The 21,217-nt window shown below is 42.1% G+C and overlaps 1 protein-coding gene across 2 annotated transcripts in view; it reads right to left on the reverse strand.

Moving 5' to 3' along the window:
• RFTN1 (raftlin, lipid raft linker 1) overlaps positions 1-21,217 on the reverse strand; it is a 480,896-nt gene that overhangs the window by 44,644 nt on the left and 415,035 nt on the right. The gene's annotated exons all lie outside the window — the stretch shown is intronic.

A 21,217-nucleotide genomic window follows, 5' to 3' on the forward strand; every position in this document is an offset into this window, starting at 1 on the left:
TTTGAAGTCAACAAACTGGCTCCATAATACAATGCACAATTAGCATATCAGCAAACATCAATAGTCATCAAAGATGACTGTGTTATATGAACTATCATCTGACAAGTCAATATTCCAGGCTTATACAAACAAAAGTCTGTTTTCTTGACCCACCAGAAATCAACACTTAAATCCAAAAGCTAACATACAGATAAAAAGTCAATTCTTCTTGGTTTGCAAAACATAGTCATCTGGGTAATTAAGATATAATCTGGTTTCTTCACACTCGTTTTAGGGGCAGTCCTCATAACTGACATCACTGGTCTCTGCACACCAGGTTTTCTAACAGTTCTGCTGCAGGCCCATTACTGCTGATCTGAGCCGGTAACAGAGAGCACACTGTCATTGTGCAAATAGCACATCGCCCTGGGACTAGCCCAGCCCCTGAAATGAGTGTCACTGATGACACTTCACTTCAGGGAGGGGCAGAGGCTGCAGAAACTTTGTTTGAGTATCCCAGCATGCACTGTGATTCCTTGACAAATCAAGGAGGAAGCTAGAAAAAAAATAGAAAATAAGTTAGATAGATAGTTAGGGAAGGATAGGGAATTTTTAATTCCAGTATATTAGGAAATAGTTTAGATTTTGGTACTAAATAGATAGGCATTTAGGAGGAAAACTACTTTGAACTTCAGACCACCCATTTAATGGTGAAGAGCTTATGAAGTGGTGCTGTGTAATATTTTCCATAAGTGTCCAGCATTCTTCTTGGAAGGTCTACATGTAGGATTGCCACTTGGCGTAAAGCTGGCCTTACACACGAGATCTGTCATCCGCCGACAGCCATCTCGAGCATCTCTCCCATTCACATGAACGCTTGACTTGTCCCAAGACTCATGTTTTGAGCAGGGAGAGGGGAGAAAGCTCCTGTCTGATTCCCATGGCATTGACTTAACGCCATTGAAAATAAAAGGATCAGACATTGAAATTATAACTGTCCAACCCTTCTCTCCCCATAACATCATCTGTCAGGAGTGAGGCGGAGGGTCTCATAATTGGACTGTCCTGCTGAAATCGGAGTATTTGGCCAACTTTCATCTCATGTATATGAATATGTAATGAATACAGAGCTTGGTGTACTGAGAGGCACAGCAACATTCCCTTAGTTTCCATCCAGTTTTGGACCCTATATTTAGCTCATATTAGCAGCTTAAGTATCTTGATTTTTTTTTGTTCTTTTATAGATAATTAAATGACCCAATAAGCAGATAAAATGAATATATAACAAAATGAAGACAGTTACTTGGAAACATGATGTCTAAATGAATTTAATGAATATGTAGATACCCGGTGAAAGACAGTTTGGAGGTATCTCAGTTCAGCTGAATACAGTGCACAAAACAGATATTAAAAGAAAAAAAAAGATATTACTTGCAACTGAAAACTGCCAGCATGACAGAAAAAAAACAATGCGACAAGATAATAGAAGTCAAGGGGCCATGCTGGAAATAGTGGGGGCTGACGATTATATGGTTAACATGTGATAAAGGTGAAGCGCTCTTCCTTAGTAGCAACCACCACAGTTATTTGCACGACCTGTTATTTGTGCAGCGTCTGGCAGGAAATGGCTATATATAGGAGAGCTATTATATCCTGTCTGTTATATGCTGAAGCGAAGCGATCTCTAAACCTGTCAGCGCTATTCTGTCTGTAAACAGCTGTCTGGAGATGAAACTCTGTAATCTGGCCTAACATAGGCTCCTCCACGTTCAGAACTGCTCTACGGAAAATGTTCCTCAGAAAAACTGAAGAGTTTATTTTCTTACCCTTAATTTTTCTAAAATATGATACAAAATATATATTCAGGATTATCCATCTTAATGTTTGCGATAAGATATCTGGCATTCTCACCACCCAAGTTGGCTGTGGCTTGTGAAGCCTAGAAAGTTTTGGTACACACAGACTCGACAGTATCGGCAACACTGTACCTATGATAAATGACTATCATACTTCACAAATTAACATTTGTTATGTGTATAGGACCTTATAAAATATGTGTCATCATATAGGGTGCCAGGGCCAATAACTGATAAGCTCAGGTATACACTCTGAAGAAAGCTGGGGCACTGGCAGAGATGGACTATGTAGATAAAATGTTATATGGTGATCACGGACAGCACAAAACCACCACATGGCCTTCAGGAGTCAATTCTCTTTAATATATATAAACAATATTATATAAATTATGAGCGAAAAATGGTCTTCATATGTGGTATTTAGGAAAATTCTGCACTTTAATTGAGTCAAAATATTCCTTTTAAAATTCTACAAAACAGATAAGATGTGGTCACTTCAGGATCTGACATGTCTGTTCTAGTAAATACTTGTATTCCACAGAAAATAATTCTGGACCATCTATTTTCAGAACTCTGGAGTGTGATGGTCCTCCTATTCTTACTAAAAATGTATACGGTATATAAACATTATATACGAATAAAAAGCTTACAAAGCATCTTCTTAGATCTGGATATCAGCAAAGCTTTCTATTCTGTAGCTTTGGATAATATGCATTTAACACTACAAATATGGGGTTTTGTATCTCCCTTTTTCACAATGGCATTCGGACTTCTACACATCCCATTTGTCACATGGGGCTCTCGTCCCAATCCTTGCAAATAAACAGAGGCACAATGCAAGTATGTCCCCTCTCACTCATCCTATTTGTTCTTGCCATTGAGCTTCTCTCCATGCTCCTTAGAACAGAACCAAATATGAAGAGATTTGAGGTAGCCAGAGTATATCATTAGCTAAATCTCTTCTCACATTATATAACCCTTACCTTGTTCATCAGTTGATGTCACATTTTTTCCCCATCTTGAGCCTAGCCCAGCTAAATCTGTAGCTCTCATCATTTCCCTTCACCAAATGAATTACCCATTTTGAATTCTAATTATCCTTTAAATGGGACAACTCACATCTGATTTAGGAATACATTTACACTGTCACACAATAACTTGTTACCTGCTGTTTACCACCCAACTATCAGCTCCCTTGATGTACACCTGGAAGTTCTTGATATTCTGGTGTGGCTGTATTAATACAATGAAAATGTCATGGCATTAAGGCTCAGTTTGGAGATTTGATCCAGTGACCTGTTGCTTTGTGGTTGGTTCTTCTGTCTGCGGGGCTATTGCCCTTTTCTTCCTTGTCCAAGAGCTGATTGTTCCTATTGTCTTTATTCTCGAATCTTGGCTTACTCTTCTCCAGGCGGATTTGTGCTAAGGAGTTCCAGCTCTTCAGTTTCAGGTTTTTCCCTGCTAGGCAAACACCGTTTGTATTCCTCCTGAGTGTCTGTTTATCTACCTTTCCAGCATCTTTTCCTTTGACCACCATTTAGGGTCTGGGAGGTTATTCTTGTTTAATGTATTTTTGGTTCTCTTTAGTTTCCCCTCTCTCCCCTTTTTGAATGTGCCTTACATTTTCTCACACTGGGTCTTAGTATCCACCTGCACCATTTCCTCTCCCCTTGTTAGCAGTGTTTAGCGGCCTCCCCCTCTGGTTCCTCAGGTGGTACGAGAAACCCCTCTATGGCCTTTTAGGGAGTTAGGCCCAAGGTGGTGTTTTTAGTTGTGCGGCTAGGGATTTTCTAGTTTGCACAGAGAACAGAGGGGTGTGGGTGCGGCTTCTCTCTGTAATAGGTTTTCCTTATTCCTTACCCATGTGTTAATGTGTCACGTTCAGTTCATAACACATGGTTTTCGAATTGTCAACACTTACTTAGGATTCTTCCAGTGTCTGCCCTGGTGAATATCCTTCACTATCGCCATAGGAAAGTCACTTTTTTTTTAAATTTAGAGACACTCTCGACAGAGAATATCCAGGCATAACTATTAAACACCAGACTCATGGGTGAACTTGGACTTTCTACAGAAACACCAAGTGACAGCAACGGCCCAACTAACTCTCCTTCACTAAACCAACATGACTCCACTTGGGGTATTTCTAAAAATCACAAATATACTGCTCAAAGAAATAAAGGGAACACAAACAGCCTGTTGCAAATGGAATAGTGTTCCCTTTATTTTTTTGAGCAGTGTGTATATATATATATATATATATATATATATATTCCCAAAAGACACACAGGATAACCCTTTTTACATTTTTCTATTGTCCCCTGGATGTACCATTGTCTATCAGTCTGAGGCTAAATTAAGCATTCCCCCACATATTCCTCACCAACATCTGGAAAAGCAACTAGGAACCTCTGTCTTTTATTTTTTGAGTGGTGGCACTGGAACAGCTTCTTTACATTAGATCTTCTCACAGAATCGTGAATAACTACAATCCCAAATTTGCACACATCCCACGGTATCCCTATTCCTAACTCAGAAACCTCCTGTTTTTTTCACAGCAGCATTGTGTTTCCACCTGTGTGTGAAGGGAGGCTGACCTTCAAAAATTTACTTTGAACAAATATGCATTTCCAACCCTCATACCTCAGGTCTAATTTCACTTCTGAATAAACTAAGGATCCATGTGTAACACATGTGTCCATGGAAGGAGTATCGGAAGATGAAAAAGACTCCTTTGTAGTGGGCAAAAATATGACTGACATTCAAATGTTTTATTGATGTTACCTTACTAGCGCCAACCTACCAAGTCTTAAAGAGGTGATTGTTGTGAGTTCATTTTCCCCTTCACGATTGAGGTCTGATGAACTCCCTCTTCTGGTGAAGGAAGGTAGTGAGGCTGATTACCAAGCACCTGAGCTGGATGATGATGACTGGGTGACGGGAATTGCTGACTGGATATAAGGCAGCCGACGCCCTTCTGCCTTGCTGGTGATTTCTCTGATGGATTCTAGGAGACCAATCTGATTCCTGCTCCTCAAAAGCTAAGTTTTCTGCTCTGCTTTTTGCATTTGTGTTTTGGGTTTGTTTTGCCTTGTTTTTTGGGATTTCTGCCATTCCCTGCTGGGGTGAGCTGAATTCCTTTTTGCTCTGTCTTCAGAAAATACCTGAGTACTGATATAGTCTTTTTGAAGCCTAGCGTCTTCAGGGCTTTTTTCACTGTCAGTCTGTTTGCTCTTGCTTTGATAGGGTTTTGGCGGATTGCAGACAGCAGCTGAGTCTGCGTCTTTGTCTCCTCATAGGAGTTATGACTGTGCAATTGAACTGAGCCCGGGGTGTAAATTTCCCAAGGGTCGGCTCTTCAATTTATCTGTACCCGAGCACGAGGCTATGCGATCCTATATTAAGGAGGCGTTGGAGAAGGGTCATATTAGACCATCCTCTTCACCCTTAGGTGCTGGGTTTTTTTTTCGTGGCTAAAAAGGATGGTTCATTAAGGCCTTGTATTGATTATCGTGCCCTCAACAAAATTACTATTAAATATCAGTATCCGTTACCCCTGATTTCTGATCTATTCTCCAGAGTTAAAGGTGCTTGCTGGTTTACCAAGCTTGACCTCAGGGGGGCGTATAATCTTATCCGCATTAAGCACGGGGATGAATGGAAGACAGCGTTTAATACTCCGGACATTTTGAGTACCTGGTGATGCCTTTTGGGCTCTCTAATGCCCCTTCTGTCTTCCAGTGCTTCATGAACGACATTTTCCGAGACTTTGTGGATAAATTTTTGATTATCTATCTGGATGATATTTTGATCTTCTCCAAGGATTGGGATTCTCATGTGGAACATGTTCGGACTGTGTTCCGGATCTTGAGGGAGAATTCCCTGTATGTCAAAGGATCGAAATGCCTTTTTGGGGTACAGAGGATTTCATTTTTGGGATTTATTTTCTCTCCGTCAACTATTGAAATGGACCCGGCCAAGGTACAGGCCATTTATGATTGGGTTCAGCCCACTTCTTTGAAGGCCCTCCAGAAGTTTTTGGGTTTTGCTCATTTTTATCGGAAATTTATAGCAAAATTTTCTAGTATTGCCAAGCCATTGACAGATCTGACTAAGAAGGGTGCTGATGTGTTGAATTGGTCTCCGGAGGCTGTTTCTTCCTTTCAGGAGCTGAAGCGAAGATTCACTTCTGCCCCGGTTTTGCGGCAACCTGATGTCTCACTCCCGTTCCAAGTAGAGGTGGACGCTTCTGAGATTGGTGCAGGAGCTGTTTTGTCCCAAAAGGATCCTGTAACATCTAAAATGAATCCCTGTGCTTTCTTTTCCCGAAAGTTCTCTCCATCTGAACGTAACTATGATGTGGGGAATCGGGAATGGTTAGCCATGAAATGGGCATTTGAGGAGTGGAGACATTGGTTGGAGGGAGCTAAACATCAAGTCGTGGTCCTCACTGACCACAAGAATTTGATTTACCTGGAGTCGGCCAAACGCTTGAACCCTAGACAGGCTAGGTGGGCCTTGTTTTTTACACGTTTTGATTTTGTGGTCTCTTTTCTTCCTGGCACTAAGAATGTCAAGGCTGACGCTCTCTCTCGGAGCTTCTTTGCTGATTCTCCTGTGGTGACCAAGACTGCTACCATCTTAGGCGAAGGGGTAGTTCTTTCTGCCATCTCGCCCAATTTGAGACGTGCTCTGGAGGAGTTCCAGGAGGACAAACCGGAGCGTTGTCCCAGTGGAAAGTTGTATTATCCTGACCAGTGGAAGAAGAGAATGATGTCTGAAGTTCATTGCTCTGCATTGGCTGGTCATCCAGGTATTTTTGGTACTAGAGATCTGGTGAGTCGGTCTTTTTGGTGGCCCGCCTTGTCTCTTGATGTCAGGAATTTTGTGCAGTCCTGTGGGACTTGCTCCCGGTCTAAACCTTGTTCTCGCCCTAGTGCGTTGTTGATGCCTTTGTCGGTCCCCAGGAGGCCATGGACCCATATTTCAATGGATTTCATCTCTGATATGCCTGTCTCTCAGAGAATGACTGTTATTTGGGTGATTTGTGATAGGTTCTCTAAGATGGTTCATCTTGTACCACTCCCTAAGTTGCCATCTTCCTCTGAGTTGGTGCCCCTGTTTTTGCAACAGGTGGTTCGCTTGCACGGGATTCCTGAGAACATTGTATCTGACAGAGGAGTTCAGTTTGTGTCTAGATTTTGGAGGACTTTCTGTTCCAAGCTGGGAATTCAGTTGTCCTTCTCCTCTGCTTTTCACCCTCAGACCAATGGGCAGATGGAGAGAACAAACCAGACCTTGGAGTCGTATTTGAGATGTTTTATTTCCGCTGATCAGGATGATTGGGTTTCATTTTTGCCCTTGGCCGAATTTGCTTTAAATAATAGAGCTAGTTCTGCCACTTTGATGTCACCTTTTTTTGTAACTTTGGGTTTCATCCTCGATTTTCTTCAGGGCAGGTGGAGCCTTCTGCCTGCCCAGGTGTTGACACTGTGGTGGAGAGAATGCACCAGATCTGGGACCAAGTGGTGGATAAGTTCTCTCTCTCCCAGGAAAAGGCCCAGCGGTTTTCCAACCGACATAGGACCATTGGTCCCCAGTTTAAGGTTGGTGATATGGTTTGGTTATCATCAAAAGATATCGCTATGAAGGTGGCTTCTCCTAAGTTTAAGCCTAGATTTCTTGGACCATACAAGATTTTGGAGATTATTAATCCGGTCTCTTTTCGGTTGGCTCTTCCTGTCACATTTAAAATCCATAATGTGTTTCGTAAGTCCTTGTTGAAGAGGTTTGTTGAACCAGTAGTTCCTGGGGTGGCACCTCCTGACCCTGTATTGGTTGAAGGTAACATGGAATATGAGGAAGAGAAGATACTGGATTCCGGTCTGGCTAGACGGAGACTCCAGTATTTGGTTAAGTGGAAGGGATATGGTCAGGAGGATAATTCCTGGGTCTCTGCCTCTGATATTCATGCCAAAAGATTGTTGCATGCCTTTCATCGGGCTCATCCTGATCGCCCTGGTGGCGTGGATGAGGGTTCGGTGACCCCTCCTCAAGGGGGAGGTACTGTTGTGAGTTCATTTTCCCCTTCACCATTGAGGTCTGATGAACTCCCTCTTCTGGTGAAGGAAGGTAGTGAGGCTGATTACCAAGGACCTGAGCTGGATGATGATGACTGGGTGAAGGGAATTGCTAACTGGATATAAGGCAGCCGACGCCCTTCTGCCTTGCTGGTGATTTCTCTGAGGGATTCTAGGAGACCAGTCTGATTCCTGCTCCTCAAAAGCTAAGTTTTCTGCTCTGCTTTTTGCATTTGTGTTTTGGTTTTGTTTTGCCTTGTTTTTCGGGATTTCTGCTATTCCCTGCTGGGGTGAGCTGAATTCCTTTTTGCTCTGTCTTCAGAAAATACCTGAGTACTGATATAGTCTTTTTGAAGCCTAGCGTCTTCAGGGCTTTTTTCCCTGTCAGTCTGTTTGCTCTTGCTTTGATAGGGTTTTGGCGGATTGCAGACAGCAGCTTTTCTATCCTGTCCTATTTAGTTAGCTTGGGCCCCATCATTTGCTCAGCCTATCTTTCTATCTGTGTGAGTGTTTTTTCATCTTGCTTCACCGTCATTATATGTTGGGGGCTGCCTATTGCTTTGGGGTCTGCTCTGGGGCAGTTTAGATTTCCCTTTCTGTCTTTAGGCTATTTAGTTCTCCAGCTGTGATCGAGGGGTCTAGGGCACCGTAGGAACCCCCCACGGCTACTGCTAGTTGTTGTTTGATAGGTTCAGGGGTCTGCAATCCGATAGCTGCCAACTTCTCTGGTTTTCTGGACTTAGCTAGTATTTCTGTTTTTGCCTCCTACGGTGACTCATTCATAACAGGTGATACTTGGTACCTAACAGAATTGCGCACTGTGTACCTGGCTACCGCTTTCCTTGTTTCAGATGCTGCTTGGAACCAGTGATATGCTTCATATGTAAACTAACCAGATTCTGGGCCAGAATCTATGGTATAATTCAGACTTTCATTAATGTCATATGATGCCATGATACTTGGCTTGCCCTCCTATATCACAATGTACCAGAACGCAATTTCAACTTCTATTTCTGACTGTAAAACTATTACGCGTTTATTGAAAAAAATATCTGTTCGACCACAAGTTATCCATAATGGATGGATTTCTGATAAATGGAAAATTGTTCAGCATTTTACTAGACCAATATGACAAATATTCTAAATCTAGGCTTACCCATTTTCGCCTATCTTCCAAGTTGACATAATACAACTTGATATTTATTTATATTTTCCATTTAAGCTGCATTGTTCTTAGGCTGTGCTCTGGGATGTTCCTTTTTTAATTCCTCCCCAACTTTTGCTTTATTTCTACTATATCTCTTCACATATGTTCAATCCTATGTACAGGAATCCAACTTTACACTGGTTTGGGTTCTTCCATGTTTTATAATATAATGCTTTATTTTCCTATTTCAAATCCCATTTCTACTACTGCATGTGTTGTAACAAACAAGGACATCGACAGAAGAGGGTCCATGTGCAAAACAGTATATGGGCAGCTGCACTGCTTGCACCAATGGGGCGTCCACCCCTGTAGCTGATGCACCAATCTAACTATGCATGCTGTCATGCTCTACAACTATGGTTGCTGCCATGTCATTTTACATGTGCTTTTTACAAAAGCAATAAAACATTTGACATTTATTTTAAACTAGATGGAGTCCTGATGCTATTGCAGCGGGAGGGCGGTAATGCCACAATGGGGGCAGGCTTTGCAGTGTTGAGAATCTCTCCCCTCATGTGCTCATCCACCTATCCATTCTCTCTTTTCCCATGTGCTGACTTCTCCCGTCTGTGCTCTCTTCTTTCACCTGTCTACCCCATGTGCTATCCCCCTTGTCTGCTGTCTCTCTCCTTCCTGATCCGTGTTCTCCCCTCATAAAGCACCATGGAATAAATGGCGCTATAATAATAAATAATAATATTAATGTGCTGTCCTGTTTGAGCCGTTGACCCCCTGTCCCCCCCTCTCTCACCCCTGTGCACTGTGTGTGTGTGTGGTGGTGCATACAGCGTATACAGTGTGTCTGTGGGGTGGAGCATACGGCATATACAGTGTGTGTGGTGCGTACGGCGTATACAGTGTGTGTGTATGTGTTGCGTACGGCATATACAGTGTGTATGTGTGTGTGTTGCGTACGGCGTATGCAGTGTGTGTATGTGGTGCGTACGGCGTAAACTGTGTGTATGTCGTGCGTACGGCGTATACAGTGTGTGAGTGTGGTGTGTACGGCATATACAGTGTGTGTGGTGGTGCATACAGCGTATACAGTGTGTGTGTGGGGTGGAGCATACGGCATATACAGTGTGTGTGGTGCGTACGGCGTATACAGTGTGTGTGTGTGTATGTGTTGCATACGGCATATTCAGTGTGTATGTGTGTGTGTTGCGTACGGCGTATGCAGTGTGTGTATGTGGTGCGTACGGCGTAAACTGTGTGTATGTCGTGCGTACGGCGTATACAGTGTGTGAGTGTGGTGTGTACAGCATATACAGTGTGTGTGTGGTGCATACGGCGTATACAGTGTGTGTGTGAGTGTGGTGCGTATGGCGTATACAGTATGTGGTGCGTATGGCGTATACAGTGTGTATGTGGTGCATACGGCATATACAGTGTGTGTGTGTTGGTGGTGCATATGGCGTATACAGTGTGTGTCTGTGGTGTGTACAGCGTATACAGTGTGTGTGTGTGTGTGGTGCATACGGCGTATACAGTGTGTATGTGGTGCGTATGGCGTATACAGTGTGTGTGTGGGGCGTATGGCATATACAGTGTTATGTGGTGTGTACGGCGTATATAGTGTGCGTGGTGCGTACGGCGTATACAGTGTGTGTGTGGTGCATACGGCATATAGTGTGTGTGTGTGGTGTGTAAAGTGTATACAGTGTGTGTGTGTATGTGTGTGGTGCGTACGGCGTATACAGTGTGTGTGTGGTGCATACGGCATATAGTGTGTGTGTGTGGTGCGTACGGCGTATACAGTGTGTGTGTATGTGGTGGGTACGGCGTATACAGTGTGTGTGTATGTGGTGCGTACGGCATATAGAGTGTGTGTGTATGTGTGTGGTGCGTACGGCGTATACAGTGTGTGTGTATGTGGTGCGTATGGCATATAGAGTGTGTGTTTGTGTGTGTGGTGCGTACGGCCTATACAGTGTGTGTGCGGTGCGACGGTGTTCCGCTGGTGGTACCGCTCAAGAGGCTGTTACCACCAGCAGTTTCCATATTGACACACCCATCACTTGGGTGTTCCAATATGGTGGTCGGTGAACTTTCGCCGCTTGGAATTCTGGGATCCGGACACATCTGGACGGAACAGGATGTGAAGACATTACAAGGTAAGTATATATATAGATGTATTAATAAACTGACAACTGGGTGTTGTCAGTTGAGAGTATTCCACTTCTCACTGTAGAGAAACACACCTTTCACAGGTTGAATGGCAACACCCAGTTGTCAATTTATTCATATATTCCTAGGGGGAATAATAGAGGAACAGCACAATGCAGAATTTTGTAAAACATGACCCAAAATTGTTATTTTATGGGCAATACAAGTATTTGCTACAATAGACATGTCATGGGTGCTAGAAGCATGTCTTAAGACAGTGCCTTAAAATTTGCAGAATACTTATTTACCAGTAATATACACTGGTGCACAAACACATCTGTTACCAAGAATAAGGAAATGGCGTGTCAAAACAGATTTTCAGAATGTGATTTGAAATAGGCAGCTGAAATGACAAAAAGCAATAGACGCGTCGCCAGAGCTCTTCCTTACAGCAGTCAATTATAGAATGCAGAGACTGTGGTGTGTGATCAGACGTGCACAGCGCTACCTTACAGGAAATGTAGCAGGTGCCTTGTTCCCCTCATAGCAGCCTCACTTGCTTTCTTTCTCATCAAACCACAATTACAACCTCAACAGACTGAGATGCAGGATGAGGGTTTTTTTTAATGTTCATTTTCTTTAAAATATTCAGACTATTAATATGTTGTACAGAGGAAGAGTTAACACTTGTTAACGCATAATGTAGGTATAAGTCTACTAAGGGTATCTTACCACGGTCAGGATACAGCAGCGCTTTGGATGCAGCACATGTCCACTCCGTCCAAAGTGCTGCCGGCTTTTGAACGTCGGTGATTCCGCATGTGTTCATTTATCCGCAAGATAAATAGACATGCTGCGGTCTGGAAAGACGCACCGCATGTCCGTTAACACAGGGATGCCGCAGGTGTCCCTGCACGCACAGTGGAGATGGGATTTCTTGAAATCTCATCCACTATGCTGTAACATCTGGCCGCTGCGGGATGGACACTACTGATGTACGCAGCGCCCAACCCACAGCGTTTCCTGACCGTGGAAACATCCGCAGCGGCCAACCAGCAGCAGCGGCCAGATGTTACAGCATAGTGGATGGGATTTCATGAAATCCCACTGGCGTTCAAAAGCTGGCAGCACGTTAGACGGAGTGGACATGGGTTGCGTCCAACGTGCTGCCAGTTTCTGGCCATGGAAACATACCCTTAGATTTCTCTATAAGTACACCGGCTGTCTTGAGATTACATTTTTCTCAGATCTTTCCATCACTTCCTATATCCAATCACTCACTTGCTCATGTCATCTACATGTCCTGTCATCAAAACATCTCCAGAATCTCCCCTTTTCTTACCTTTGAAACTGAAAAAATTCTTAGGCCCCGATTTATTTAGACTGGCAAGAATAACACCAGCCTTGATGAAGGGGTGTGTTGGAGTCAGAAGCTCCTGATTCATTAAGAGGCTCACACCTCTTAATAAATCATGAGCATCTGTAAACAGGGGTGCACGTCCACTACAATTTTTTCTCCAGTCTGGGACTGGAGTAAGATTTCTGGCATAAGGAATGCCACAGCTTGTCATGAATTAGATGAGTTGTGGTGTCATGCCCTCATTCAGCGCTTTTTTACTGGGCAAAACTGTCATAAAAATGACAAAAGTAGCAAAAATTTTGTGCAGTTGCGCAGTCCGCATAAATTGTGCAACTTATGCCAGAATTCTGGCATAATCGCTTTGCTGATTCGGAGTCTTAGGATCTACCGTATTCATTTTCAACTGTACTGATGTAACGCTCTACTAATCAGTCTTCCTCTTACTAAACCCTCCTTTCTTCAATCCGTTCTGAATGCAGCAGCCAGGATCATATTCCTGTCCAGCCAATAAACATACAGTAGATATCTCCACTCTGTGACAGTCATTGCACTGATTGCCCATCCATTACAGAATACAACAAAAACTTATCATACTTACCTACAAAGCTCTCCACAGTTCTGCATCGCCCTGCATCTCCTCCCTCATCGCTGTCTACCACTCTACCTGTGCTCTCCAATCTACTAATAATCTAACACTAACATCTTTCATAATCCAAACCTCCCACTCCTGTCTCCAAGATTTTACCTGTGCTGCACCAGTTCTCTAGAATGCAATATCTGTTGATAATGTGGTTAATTCACAGTATCCACAGTTTTAAGAATGCCCTAAAAACACATCTCTTTAGGCTGGCCTACTGCATCATTTCACTAATGTAACTATTCTTAGCTTTCCCTTTATATATTTTCCTTATAACCTGATCCTATTATCTTTTTTAACACCCTCAGTGTGCTCAGTAGCACTTTGCATCTGGACATACAATGGGTACAGAAAATATTCAGACCCCTTTAAATTTTTCACTCTTTGTTTCATTGCAGCCATTTGGTAAATTCAAAAAAGTTCATTTTTGTTTCTCATTAATGTACACTCTGCACCCCATCTTGACTGGAAAAAAAACAGAAATGCAGAAATTTTTGCAAATATATTAAAAAAGAAAAACTGAAATATCACATGGTCATAAGTATTCAAACCCTTTGCTCAGACACTCATATTTAAAGGTACTGTCACACTTAGCGATGCACCAGTGATCCCGACCAGCGATATGACGCGGTCAGGATTGCTGGTGCATCGCTAAGTGGTCGCTAGTGAGCTGCCACACAGGCAGAGCTCATCAGCGACATAGCAGGGGTCGGGGGTCGCTACTTACCTATCAGACGAGGCGATCATGACGTCCTCCCGCCCGCGTCCACGCGTCGCTCATCTCCACAGCAGGAAGCCCCAGCAGGAAGCTGACGACAAGAAATGGTCCAGGACGTTCTCGCGAGATCAGCGATAACCGCGGACGGAGGTAAGTATCAGACATAGCGATATTGCTAGCAATATCGCTATAACGTCCCAAAAACCAGTGATGTTATAGCGATATTGCTAGCGATATCGCTTAGTGTGACAGGCCATTAAGTCACATGCTGTCCATTTCTTTGTAATCCTCATTGAGATGGTTCTACTCCATCATTGGAGTCCAGCTGTGTTAAATTAAACTGATAGGACTTGATTTGTAAAGGCACACACCTGTCTACATAAGACCTCACAGTATACAGTATAAGCCCCATATAATGCTCCAAACAGTATAATGAGCCACATATATTGCTCCATATAGAATAATGAGCCACATATATTGCTCCATACAGAATAATGGACCCCATATATTGCTCTATACAGTATAATGAGCCACATATATTGCTCCATACAGTATATGATGGGCCCCATATATTGCTCCATACAGTATAATGAAACCCATATATTTCTCCATACAGTATATAATAGGCCCCATATATTGCTCCATACAGTATAATGAGCCCCATATAATGCTCCAAACAGCATAATAAGTATACATATATAGCTCCATATAGAATAATGAGCCCAATATATTGCTGCATACAGTATATAATAGCCCCCATATATTGATCCATACAGTATAATGAGCCTCATATATTGCTCCATATATATGGGTCCCATATGATGCTCCATATATAATGGACCTCATATGATGCTCCATATATAATGGGCCTCATATATGATGCTCCAATGTATAATGGGCCCATATAATGCTACATATCTAATGGGCCACATATTTGATGCTCCAGTGTATATGGGCCCATATGATGTTCCATATATAATGGGCCCCATACAGTTGTGGCCAAAAGTATTGACACCCCTGCAATTCTGTCAGATAATACTCAGTTTCTTCCTGAAAATGATTGCAAACACAAATTCTTTGGTATTATTATCTTCATTTAATTTGTCTTAAATGAAAAAACACAAAAGAGAATGAAGCAAAAAGCAAAACATTGATCATTTCACACAAAACTCCAAAAATGGGCCAGACAAAAGTATTGGCACCCTCAGCCTAATACTTGGTTGCACAACCTTTAGCCAAAATAACTGCGACCAACCGCTTCCGGTAACCATCAATGCGTTTCTTACAATGCTCTGCTGGAATTTTAGACCATTCGATATTTGAAGGGTGCCTTCTCCAAACTGCCATTTTTAGATCTCTCCACAGGTGTTCTATGGGATTCAGGTCTGGACTCATTGCTGGCCACCTTACAAGTCTCCAGTGCTTTCTCTCAAACCATTTTCTAGTGCTTTTTGAAGTGTGTTTTGGGTCATTGTCCTGCTGGAAGACCCATGACCTCTGAGGGAGACCCAGCTTTCTCACACTGGGCCCTACATTATGCTGCAACATTTGTTGGTAGTCTTCAGACTTCAATATGCCATGCACACGGTCAAGCAGTCCAGTGCCAGAGGCAGCAAAGCAACCCCAAAACATCAGGGAACTTCCGCCATGTTTGACTGTAGGGACCGTGTTCTTTTCTTTGAATACCTCTTTTTTTCTCCTGTAAACTCTATGTTGATGCCTTTGCCCAAAAAGCTCTACTTTTGTCTCATCTGACCAGAGAACATTCTTCCAAAACCTTTTAGGCGTTTTCAGGTAAGTTTTGGCAAACTCCAGGATGGCTTTTTTATGTCTCAGGGTAAGAAGTGGGGTCTTCCTGGGTCTCCTACCATACAGTCCCTTTTCATTCTGACGCCGACGGATAGTACGGGTTGACACTGTTGTACCCTCGGACTGCAGGGCAGCTTGAACTTGTTTGGATGTTAGTCGAGGTACTTTATCCAACATCCGCACAATCTTGCGTTGAAATCTCTTGCCAATTTTTCTTTTCTGTCCACATCTAGGGAGGTTAGCCACAGTACCATGGGCTTTAAACTTCTTGATGACACTGTGCACGGTAGACACAGGAACATTCAGGTCTTTGGAGATGGACTTGTAGCCTTGAGATTGCTCATGCTTCCTCACAACTTGGTTCCTCAAGTCCTCAGACAGTTCTTTGGTCTTCTTTATTTTCTCCATGCTCAATATGGTACACACAAGGACACAGGACAGAGGTTGAGTCAACTTTAATCCATGTCAACAGGCTGCAAGTGTGATTTAGTTATTGCCAACACCTGTTAGGTGCCACAGGTAAGTTACAGGTGCTGTTACTTACACAAATTAGAGAAGCATCACATGATTTTTGGAACAGTGCCAATACTTTTGTCCACCCTCTTTTTTATGTTTGGTGTGTAATTATATCCAATTTGCCTTTAGTACAATTCTTTTTGTGTTTTTTCATTTAAGACAAATTAAATGAAGATAATAATACCAAAGAATTTGTGTTTGCAATCATTTTCAGGAAGAAACTGAGTATTATTTGACAGAATTGCAGGGGTGTCAATACTTTTGGCCACAACTGTATATGATGCCCCAGTGTATAATGGTCCCCATATATGATGCTCTGATATATAATGGTCCCCATATATGATGCTGGGTGTATAATGGGCCCCATCCAAAGACATACTGAGGGGAAATTTAGATTGTGATCCCCATCAGGGACAGCGATGATAATATAAAGTGCTGGCGAATATCTTGCTGCTAAATAAATAGATTATTATTATTATTATTATTATTAATTTTGTACGTTGCAATAATTTGTTGGTAATTCATCAAAACAATCCCTCCTCAAATTAAAGTTACATATTATTAACAGGTATAGCTGTGGATTGTTCATATTATGCTGCAGAGAAATATGGTGAAAAATATGGAGAACCACATGGTTTTCATAGTCAGCCATAGAAGCAGCCACTTTGAAGCTACTATTTGGTATGGCAGCTGAATATCAAGGTAAAACAAGTAACAATAGTGACCCATATCAAAACTTGTAGTGAGGTCCACTGCAATATGACCAACCTCAGAACCAAGCTCAGAAAAGTTTTAGAATTATTTTGGTGTGCCTAACACAAAAGGTAGAATGTACAATCGCGGTCAAAAGTTTTGAGACTATCACAAATTTTGGTTTCCACAAAGTTTGCTGCTTCAGTATTTTCGATCATTCAGTCAGATGTTTCTATGGTTATTGAAGTACAATTATTAACATTTACAAAGTTTTTAAACTTTTATTGTCAAGAACATCAAGTTAATGCAAAAATTCAATATTTACAGCGTTGACCATTGATTTTCAACACTTCAATTCGCCCTGACAGCTGAATGTCAGCTAATGGGCCAAATCCTGACTCTTGGCAACCCATTCTTGCCTAATTGGTGCTTGGAGGTTATCACAATTTCTGTCTTTTTGTTTGTCCACCCACTTCTTAAAGTTTTACCACAGGTTCTAAATGGAATGGAGATCTGGGGAGTTTCCTGGCCATGTACCCAAAATTTCAATATTTTGTTCAATAAGACACTTAGTTATCAGTTTGCGCCTTGTAACATACTGGGAAAAGTACTGTTCATCACCAAATTGACCCCGGATAATTGAGGGAAGCTGATCTTGGAGTATGTCTAGACACAGATTTGTGGAATGTGCTGAGGAGCCGAGTTCACGCCACATGTGGCAGATGATGGCTGGGCTGCAGAATAAGCAAGTTATGATTGCTACCATTTAACAATTTAGATACTGGTTGTAGCGATCGCCGATGCACCGCATAGATGATTTTTATACAGAAGCTGTTTTTTCCTGGCGACATTTTTTCAGTATTTTTCTATTAGTCCCATCATGAATGTGTATACATGCTAACTGAGGCATTTAGAGTATGAGTTTTAGCTCTTGTTTTTTTTTTTATATTCTCTGAGCATTTAACAATCTGACCTTGGGGTGAATATGATAGGTCGACCACTCCTGGAAAGTTTGTCAGCTGTCCGGAATGTTTTTCGCATTCCGGTTTTCACATTGGTGATGTATTTCCTACATGGCATTGAGATAAGACACGTATGAATGCTCCAGCAAACTGCCCAAACTTCTGCTTTTATAAAGCTGGTCACACTTGGAGATGAACAACTCAAGGGCATTTGATTAGCACTAGCAGCACCTGTCTGCCACTTCATGCAACGCTTCCTGCTGTGAAGACGAGCGACGCGTGGAGCCGGGCGGGAGGACGCAGGATCGCCGCGTCTGACAGGTAAGTAGTGATCCCTGTCCCCAGCGATGTCGCTGGTGAGATCTGCCTGAGTGGCAGCTCACTAGCGACCACCCAGCGATTCACCAGCGATCCTGACCGCGTCATATCGCTGGTCGGGATCGCTGGTGAGTCGCTAGGTGTAACGGTACCCTTACTGTCCTATTCCTATGGAAGTAGTAAAGCTGGACTTCATTTTTCACACACTGATTCTGCATTTTGACCCACTATTTGAAGAAAGAATAACACCACGATGTAATTTTTCACACAATGTTCTTCATCTCAGGTTGTACAGTATTTACCTAATTTTAAAACCTTCTAAGGGTCGAATGCATTTTTTTAATTTATTATGTCCTGAAATGTAAAAACACAACATTTATAGTGTACTTAGTTTTTATAATGACTATATAAAGATCATAATTTGAAAAAAAAAGTAAAAATACTCTTGGCAAAACAAGAAAATAAAACACTATTACAATAAATATGGATGGTTATTTTCTTCTAGCCCTGTAGCTGTTAGAAATTAGCAGATAGCAGAAATCTCAGAACTTCTTGTTATGTAGACCAGACCACACCATAATGAAATGAAACTGCACTTATCTAATTGATTAAGATATTTTCATGCTTTTAGGTTGTGACCTACATTCCAACTAATAATGTAAATGCAAATTCACTGCTTAATGAAAACATTACGTGAGGTTACACTGAAGTACTAATTTGTAGTGCATGCCTTTGACTTTTCATGGCACCATGTTGTAAAAGACCACAAAAGAACTGCTGGAACTTCAGCATTAGTAGGATATAGTTTAGAACTTATACGAACAGATTTTCCTGTCTGTCTTTTTTTCCAATACTGCACACTAGTCCTCCAAAACTTAATTTTTCAGTTTTTTCACTCTTCTAATTTTCTCAGATTTCTATCCCACTTTTCTTCCATTCCCTCAGTATTTAAACTGCTGAGCCTTCTCCCCATCTGATTATCATGATTACAGTAATTACTTCAAAGGGCTCCCCATATTCCGAGTTTAACGAGCTCACAATTTATCCAGCCAATGGATTTTTTTTGACTATTACAACACTTTGCTCCTTTTATTGTTGCTTATATGTACTCAGCTGGTCGCAGATGCCTTTTTACTGGATTCAAGAATGGCCATTCAGCTTACTTATATTAATAACTTATATAGTGTAAGAAAGTGAAAAATAATCTGCACCCCCTGAAGATCATTTAGTATTTATATTTGTGCTATGTTAATGCATTTCTCAACTGTTATATTCATTCATAGGTGTACTTTAATTACATTGCAAGATGCAAATGGTTAGCAATTAGTGAGAGGCGCAAGGAGGAGCTCCAGCTATAGAAGGGTCTGTTGAGGCCTAGTACATCAGAGTGCCTGTAGTTACAACACAGGTGAACATCAGCCAGAAAGAAAGTAGAGTCAGTCAACCAGAAATCCTACAAGAAAGTGATGGAAGCATTATCCTAGAAGTGAGAACTTAGTTGGGAACCATGGTGATGCAGAGCTCTTAGAAGTCAGGAGGTTGCTATGGGTTAGACCAGGGACTCCCCAACCTGTAGCTCGGGAACCACATGTGGTTCGCGGTCCCATGAATTGTGGCTCACGGCTGTGTGCCAGCTTGGTGCATTAGCTCCAGGTCTAGTAAACAGGTATGAGGAGTACATCTCAAAATGGTGAACTTTGTGAGTAGCCCTGCATAGAAGAGCAGATCTGGATGCATATTTACTGGTCTTAAGGGTTTAGAGACAATATAAGTATAGTACGATAGTACAGGATGATACTACCTGTCAGAACAGGTACCTGAAGCTGGATGTGACAGTGAGTTGGGAGTGTTATACAGCTTCAGGGTGATTTCTGTGGAAAAGCTTTGGTTATCATTATACCTGTAATGGTAACGGAGGCTCTGGTTGTCACTACTGTGAGGGGCCGAGAGCTGGATATGGCTCGCGACCCTCTCTCAGAGCTGAAGGTGGCTCTCTAGGTCAGAAAGGTTGGGGACCACTGGGTTAGACAAAGTCGCCTGTATGTATACAGTACAGTGGTGGAATAAAAGGGCCAACCTAGTGTGGAAAATTTAGATAAGGAATTCTATTTCTTGCCTCATGGGAACATCTGGAATAGTAGCTGCTGCAGCCAGTGTCCAGGCAGTAGTAAAGATGGATGTTGCTAAAATGGATTCATATGACTGAGATTGTCTTAGAGAAGAGATGTAAACTACTACCATGTATCCATCTACTGCCATGTATAACCATCTGTTCTGTATGAAAACGCTGTCAAAGGCAAGTGTGATTACCATTTAATCTGATGTCGGTCGTCTGTAATGTTCTTTCAAGTTCATTTACCTCAATAATAGATGTTCTGTTGTTATCTATAATGGCCTCCCCTGCTTCCTTGCCCATCGCCTCCACTACACTACATGACAGGCCATTGCCACCGGCCTTGAAGGCAGCAGTATTGTTATTATGAGGGAAGACATTGTCACTGTATAACGTGTTTCACTGGTCTATTCGGCCAAACAAAACCTTGCAATAGCGCCGTTTATTTCCACAACACTTTACAGACATCTTCTTTACTGTCTTCATGGGGGTTCATGAGTTCTAAGTTGTCCATCGCTTTGTTTTTGTTGTGTTGGAGAAAACCAGAGAACCCAGAGGAAAGCCACGCAAACATGGGAAGAACGTGCAAACTCCTTGCAGATGTTGTCCGTGGTGAGATTTACACCGAGGACTCTAGCACTGTAAAACAGCAGCACTGCTAACCACTGAGCCATTTTTTCTTTAAATAAAGTAGATTTATGTCATTTCAGCCTTGCAAATGTTTCTCTAAGGGTTGCATATCATTTCCTATGTGCTCTGTGGGCTAGATACAGTATGATTACAAGATAATGCGATAACATATTGGCATTACTTCAAAAAGGTTGCTGTATGGACCATCAGATCACAACCACACTATTTTGTAC

The sequence above is a fragment of the Dendrobates tinctorius genome, unplaced genomic scaffold, assembly GCF_039654945.1.
Source record: "Dendrobates tinctorius isolate UK_male_01 unplaced genomic scaffold, ASM3965494v1 ptg000167l, whole genome shotgun sequence".
NCBI classification, from domain to species: Eukaryota; Metazoa; Chordata; class Amphibia; order Anura; family Dendrobatidae; genus Dendrobates; species Dendrobates tinctorius.